A 7,211-nucleotide genomic window follows, 5' to 3' on the forward strand; every position below is an offset into this window, starting at 1 on the left:
ACAAGCTTAGTTTGGGAATCTGCTCTGGTTTAATGTCCTCAAAGGCTCACTTCACACACAGACTTGATGATGCTCGAAACACAGCAGGGAAGGCCATACATGACCTTCCTTTTCCCTCTTCCAGTTTGCAGAAGTTTTTTTTTCTTTCCAGTTTTTTTTTTTTTTCTTCTGTAGCTTTGGAACCTGTCCTGGAACTAGCTCTTGTATGATATGGGAGTGATTTCTCTCTAATCTGTTGCTTTCATTGGTTAATTAATAAAGAAACTGCCTAGGCCCATTTGATAGGCCAACCCTTAGGTGGGTGGAGTAAACAGAACAGAATGCTGGGAGAAAGAAGCTGAGTCAGGCAGTCGTCATGATTCTCCCACTCCAGGCAGACGCAGGTTAAGATCATTCCTGGTAAGCCAGCTTGTGGGCTACACAGATTATTAGAAATGGGTTAGTTAGATCGATATGTAAGAGCTAGCCAATAAGAAACTGAAATTAATGGGCCAGGCAGTGTTTAAAAGAATATAGTTTCCGTGTAATTGTTTCGGGGCATAAGCTAGCCATGTGGGCGGCCGGGTGCCGGGGATGCAGCCCTGCTGCTCCTATTTCAACACTTGTAGATCAGGCTGGCCTCAAACTCCCAGAGATCCACTTGCCTCTACCTCCCAAGTGCTGGGATTAAAGACATATGCTACCACCGTCCAGCCCAGTTTGCAGAGACTTTGAAGGGGCCATGTAGACTTGAAGTTAGATCAAGTAAAAAACATGCCCAGTTCAGATCTCTTGAGTAAATTGGGAGCATGGGGGACCCAGGAGAGTGTAGAAAGGGAGAAGGGAGGAAGGGAAGGGAGCAGCGAAAAATGTATAGTGCAATAAAAACAAGAAAAAAGAAAAAAAGGAATTCCCAGTTCTTACTATGATGCCTTCTTTTGTAGGGAGCCTTGGTTTCTTATGACAAAACTCAGAGCTGTAAGGTCTATCAGCCTGCATACTTCGCCCTTGGTTGGTCCTTGCCCTTCTCTCTGGATGAACTTGTGAGGCCAACCCTGGACCTGCTGTGTCCTGAGTCAATCCCAGGTTGTTTCCTTCCTGTCTAGACATTTTTCTTAAACTCTTTCTGTGTCCTGGATGTCCAGTTTCCACTTTTTAGTCTAAGGTCTCTACTTCTCTGTCGCCTGCCAACTCCAGTGCCAGCTGAACCAGTAAAGCTGGGGTAACAGTGAGTGGCAGGGACTCGGCTCCTGGTGAGCCACACATGTTACCTGGCTGGACTTGTTTCATCTCAGCATGTCCACCCAGAAGCATGGGCTCCAGCTAGCAACAAATCTAGGTTGTGATGTGAATTCTCCCAATAAAAATGAATTCAACATTGGATGAATGCCAGATTAAGCAAAACAAAGATGTTTTTTTGTCAGATTTTCAGCTTTCAGTTTCTGTTGTAGACATTAGAGGAGTTGAAAGGAGAACCATGATCCAGAGGGCTGTAGAGGAGATGAAGTGGCAGGAGAATTGTTCTACAGTGGCCTAGACAGGTGCTGTTCCAAGGAGAAGACGGGGACAGCTCGGAAACAATGAAAAAGGACCTGGGAAAATATGACTGAGATAGAACTCTTTTGTTCTGTTGCAGATAAATGGAGCAAGACACTAGTTAGATGATGAGGAGAGATTTTGGTCAGTGATGAGGAAAAGCCCAGCATGAGTTGTGCTGGTTAGGATCTGCAGAGGTGACTGGGTACCTTGATGAGAGAACGAGAGAGTAGGCAGGGGGTAAGACTGATCTCAGTTGAGTCAGGAAGTGAGAAGTTACAAAAATCAGGCAGGTATCAGTTACAGTTTAAATGTAAAATGCTCTCCTGTAGGCTCATGTGCTGTACCCATGCTCTCTACCTGGTGATGATGTTTTGGCAGGGAGTGGAGACTGTGATGGGTTGTACCTGATCAAAGGAGGTAGGCCCTCGGTATACAACATCCCTGGTCTCTTCCTGCCATGGCCTCTGAACATGTCTGGCATTAGCTTCCTCTGCCATAGTCTCTTCCTGCCTTGATGTTCCCTTCGAGTTCACCTATGGACTGAACCTTCTGAGACGCTGTGTAAAAACCAAACTTTTCTCTCTTCGGTTGTTCTGCCAGGTATTTGGTCATAGTAACAAGAAAACACAACTGATACAGGGCGTATGATGGACTTGGAGTTTGGGGTGGCACCAGCCCTTAGAAACTTCCTGAGTTTGGAGGAAGGGCAGAGAAGGCAACAGGTTGTTACGGGCCCTGGTGTGCACTTCTCCCTTGACCTTTGGCTCATGAAGGCTTCCAGGGTCAAGAACAGTGTCCGAAGCTATCAGACCTGTGGAGACTCTCTCACCTGGCATTATTTCTTGTAAACTTTGTTCCCATAATACATTACTGCTTTCATTTTGGAGGCATCCACCAAACCCAGGCACTTTTTGCAAAGACAAGATGGTGTGTCTGTACCACCAAGAGCAGGTGGTTTCAGGATGATGGATCTGAGATTCCATGGGCAACAAATCTGTTACCTTCCACGGTGCACAAAACATGCTGTCCCTGCCGGGCCTCATGATCATTCTTCAGTTTCCTAAATTACTTCACTGCTGCTTTCTTAATTAAGACCCATTAACTTGTCATATATTGATAACAGGGATGACCCTGAAATAGGTAGATAAATTAAAGCTTGTTCCCATTCTGGGCTTTTATATGAATGCGTTAATTATTTTTGTCATTAGGGAGAGTGATGGAGGGATGGAGAAGTAACAAACAGATTTTGACAAAGTATTGGTGTTTACAGCTGGAAACTCAGTGTGTGTCAGCTGTAATCCATCACCCTTTAATTTCAGCCTGTTTCCAGGGATGAGGACAGGAGTTCTTGTGCTAATAGCCCCCATCATAAAGGCTAATGCAGGACACAGAGCACCCGTCTTTAGCAGTAGCAGCCACACGCTGGTCATACAAGACCAGGACTAGAATCCAAATGGAATTTGGTTTGAATGCACATGGTTGGCGATTGAGGGGTACCTTGATGTCAGCACAGAACATACCCAGACCCCAAATTCTCAGCACAAAGGAGACTTATTTCCTCAGAGGGACAAGTGATTGGGAAAAGGGGCTGGGAGGAGGAGAAGTGCTGCCTCTGATTGGACAAAGACAGTAGGTGTCTCTGAACAAGAATGCTTTTTTAAAGAGGACAGGGGAAGTCTGTGTTAGGGTGAGCTGGTAAGTCCCAATTGGAGAGGTTAGCCAGTGTAGCCAAATAATGAATTTTGATCGCTGGACCTTGGTGTTTTGATAGCTCCACCTTGGAATTTTAGACAGGCATAAGGAAGAGGCCGACTAAGGGAAGAGACCTTTAGGAGTGTAATCTAACTGTTTATCAAGGGAGAGGGAAGGCAGGAGATAAGACCTTCCTGTGTTGCCTTTGCCATGCTCAGTCCTGTTAGAGAGTCCTTCAGTTATGGCAATAGTTTTTGAAAAATCAGATAATTGAGAACCATTTTATAATACAGAAATTTGACATGAAAATCTGAATATCTGGTTTCTGAAACAATATCCTCAGCTGTGACATCACCAGGCCTGTCTTCCTGGAAGGCACTAAGAGCTCATCATGGCTGCCCCTTGGAGAAGTCTAACACGCTGTCCCCTTCTTCCCTGTTGTCCAGCACTGATGCTGAGTGAAAGGTCTGCTTGTCATTATTTTTGTGCTGGCTTTGTGAGCTCTTTATAGTAGGGGAGAAATGAAAAGATTTCCAATGTGTATATCTATAAGAAGTGGAAGAAATACAGACAAGGTGGTTCAGGTCCTCAGCCCCTCAAGGAAACAGTGATAGAGAGGAAGTCTGGCAGTCTGCTCCATGAAGCCATGAAAGGACAGGCCTGATGGAGCCCATTGGATGTAGCTGAACAGAGTTTTCTGTTTCTTTCTTCGGCTAGGAATCTCAGCTTTCTAGGCAATGTGGCCATGTGGCAATGAATTGTTAATCCCAAAGATGGGAGGAGAAAGACCAAATCATCGTGGCCAAATTAATTAAAGCAAACAATTAAATAAAGCAAGATTTTATTCCATGTACAAGGGCTGGGTTCAAGAGGTCAGCCTTAGACATGAGGAAGATGAGGCTTTTATAGCTCAAGGGTAGGTACGCGTTCAGGTGAATCTTCACCCCAGCCCCTGGCATCCATATATCCAAAGAATCTGGAATGTTTGGGTGGAAGATTCATCCCAACTCCCCTCCCCCATCTCTCTCCAAACCCTGCTGCATCTCAGAAAGCCTGCCAAATGATTACCCCTCCCCTAGGGATGCTCAAGACCACTCCCAGAGGGTGTTTAAACTGTCCCCCAGAAAAAATATGTGGTTTTCCAGTCTTCTTTTCCCATCTCTTCTCTGGGGGGACTGAAACATCATCTGGGAGTGTTTATCCATTACACCTGGGCTTTTTGTAATTCAGTTTGATTTGGTCTAATTTGGGTTGTTGCATCAGCAGAGAGGCTTATGGGGGTGTGGAAACTTTTCAGAAGGGGTCTCCAAATTGAGGATTTGGCAGGCAAAACAGGCAGGGTTACAGGAGCAGAACACATGCATAACAAGTCAATCACAATGATCTAAAGACATGATTGCAAGGAGGTTGTAACAACAGGTAACCATAACAAGGTAGCCATACAACTCCTTTGAAACATGTGTTGCTTTTATTGGTTAATGAATAAAGAAACTGCTTTGGACCTATAGCAGGGCAGAACTTAGGTAGGCAGAGAAGACTGAACTGAATGCTGGGAGAAAGAAGGGCGGAGTCAGAGAGATGCCATGGAGCCATGGCCAGAGTCAGATATGCTAAAACTTTACCCTGTAAGCCACAGCCACGTGGCGATATACAGTTTAATAAAAATGGATTAAATTAATATAAGAGTTAGCCAATAAGAAGCTGGAGCTAAAGGGCCAAGCAGTGATTTAACTAATACAGTTTTGTGTGATTATTTCAGGGCTAAGCAGCTGAGGACCAACAAGCGGGCCCTTTCTCCAACAAAGCTAGGGTTGCAAGATAGATATTAACTTTTGAAACAAAGACGTGAGTGCCATTGTACTGCCAGTGGCAGTGCAGAACCATTTGTTACAGGTTACAGGTGGGGCACAACCCAATCTTTGAGAAACAAGGGTTCAGTCATAAACAGCCATGAACCTAGTTTGTCTTTACCATAAGATGGCTTTTAAGCCTAAGATGGAGGCAGGCTGGTTCATCAGAATCCAGAAAACATGGGTGTTGTAAAATGGTATGAGTGGGACATTGGCAGTTCCCTTGGTGGGTGAGGACCGTGCACGAGAGACTTTTGCAGCAGGTTCAGTTTACTGAATGGTATTTATTGGGTATTCATTTCCTGCCTGCTGTCTAGCCAGGCCACCGTTTTTGCCCCGCCCCCCTGTGTGATAAAGAATATTGACAATTGCATAAAACCAAACACCACAGCCTCCAGGATCATGGGTTTCCAGGATTTCAAATGTCTAGATGAGAAAATAAGTGCTTCCCGAAAGGAATGTCAGGAAGAGAGTTCCTTTGACTAGGAAATCCAGGAAGACTTATGAGAGGCAGGTTCATGTTTTCTGCTCAGAAGGCCCATATCTTGGATTGTCTGGATGAGGGTGCAACCTCTAGGTTTCCATTTCTACAAATAAAATGTTCTTACAGGGCTATAGAAGTATATTCTGAAAGTCTTGCCTTTGGGGTGCTCTGGCTGTAGAGGAAGTAGCCCTGGAGAGTGTAACAAGGTCACCAAAGCATTGACAACTGGGGATCTGAGTTTGAGAAACAAAAAACACCTCAGCATAAAAATATGTCAGAATTCAGCTGCTACACTGGCCTTACAACCTTGCAGCAATCTTTCTTCTCAACAGATTGTAATAGGTACCCCGCCGAGACATTGTCTGTGAATTTCTGGCTAACAGACTTCCAGGGAAGTGAGGTTACATCAAAGTTGGTGGTGGCCACACAGTTTCCTTTCCTTCCATGCCTGCTTCCTGCAAAACCTGGCTGCAGGCTTGTGCTGCACAACCTCCCCCATCCTCTGAAAGACTTAAGAGACTCTCATATCTGGCATGTGGGACCTGAACTCTCTTCTGAGGCCCCACTATGCTGTTGTCTATCTGTCTGTCCACGGTGTAAATAGTTCTGCTAATGAAATCCATTTCCAAACAACGAATCTCAGTGTCCTCTGGCACCAGCCCCCTGACCTTACACTCAGCCTGTGACTGCAGGGCTCTGTCCTATTTTTGTGTGAGTGAAGGAACCTAGAGCCTTCTACTTTAGTGAAGTGTTTTTCTACAGAGCTACCTTCCCAGCCCTGCAGTCCTCTCTGAAGACCTCAGTGTACCTTTTAAAGGGTTACAGAACAGGATTGATTCTTACCGGAGGTTGTTTTGTGGAGGCCCTCAGGCTGGGCAGTTGTGACTAACACAGACCTCCCCACACCCCCTTTTAACCTCCCATCGAGGAGACTAAAAGACACCTTAGCCACAGGCAGTTAGAACCAAGGAAGAGGTGTGGGAATCTGGCAATAGTTGGACTCTTCTTATTGAAAGCATGGGCTGTTTCCCTCCCAGAGGAGTGACTTTCAATCTCCTGCTTCATTTTCCAGGCAGCTTTGAGTTCTAAGCCTTTTGTCTGGTTCAGGAACAAAGGGCCAGACTGGGGATTGCTACATGATAAAAAGCTTGGGTTTCATGAATGAGGCTCTGGGCTTGATCACTAGCACCAAAAAAAAAAAAAAAAAGGATTGTCCTAGATATCACAAAAAGAAACAGGCAGCAGTTACAGTATAAGCTCATTCTGAGAGTTTGTTCTTGTCCCCTCTATCTGGGTGCTTCTGAAGGTCAAGAAAATAGTGGCTGAGAGGCAGGGCCTACGGGCTCTGGTGCTAACCAACTGAGGGCTGCCCGCTGCACCTCCTTATTCATAGCTTTCCATTGTGTAGCTAACTGATGTCGTTAATTGTGAGCTGACACCTTTGGGTCAACAAGAGAATTCTTCAAACAGCTTTGTGATTTGCACTGTTGTTATAGACATCAGATGAAATTAACGACGATCACGCAAACAACAACATCTTGTTCTCCTGATACAGGTGGCCAGGGGTTGGTTCATATTAAAATAAGGAGCCAAGATATAGAGTTTCCTATTTCTGATGAGTATCTTGTCCTTTTCCCTTCTGTTAAGTAACAGTGACAGGCCAGTAT

Source organism: Microtus oregoni, unplaced genomic scaffold (assembly GCF_018167655.1).
Source record: "Microtus oregoni isolate MIOR12 unplaced genomic scaffold, Mior012 000038F_ref0000394, whole genome shotgun sequence".
NCBI classification, from domain to species: domain Eukaryota; kingdom Metazoa; phylum Chordata; class Mammalia; order Rodentia; family Cricetidae; genus Microtus; species Microtus oregoni.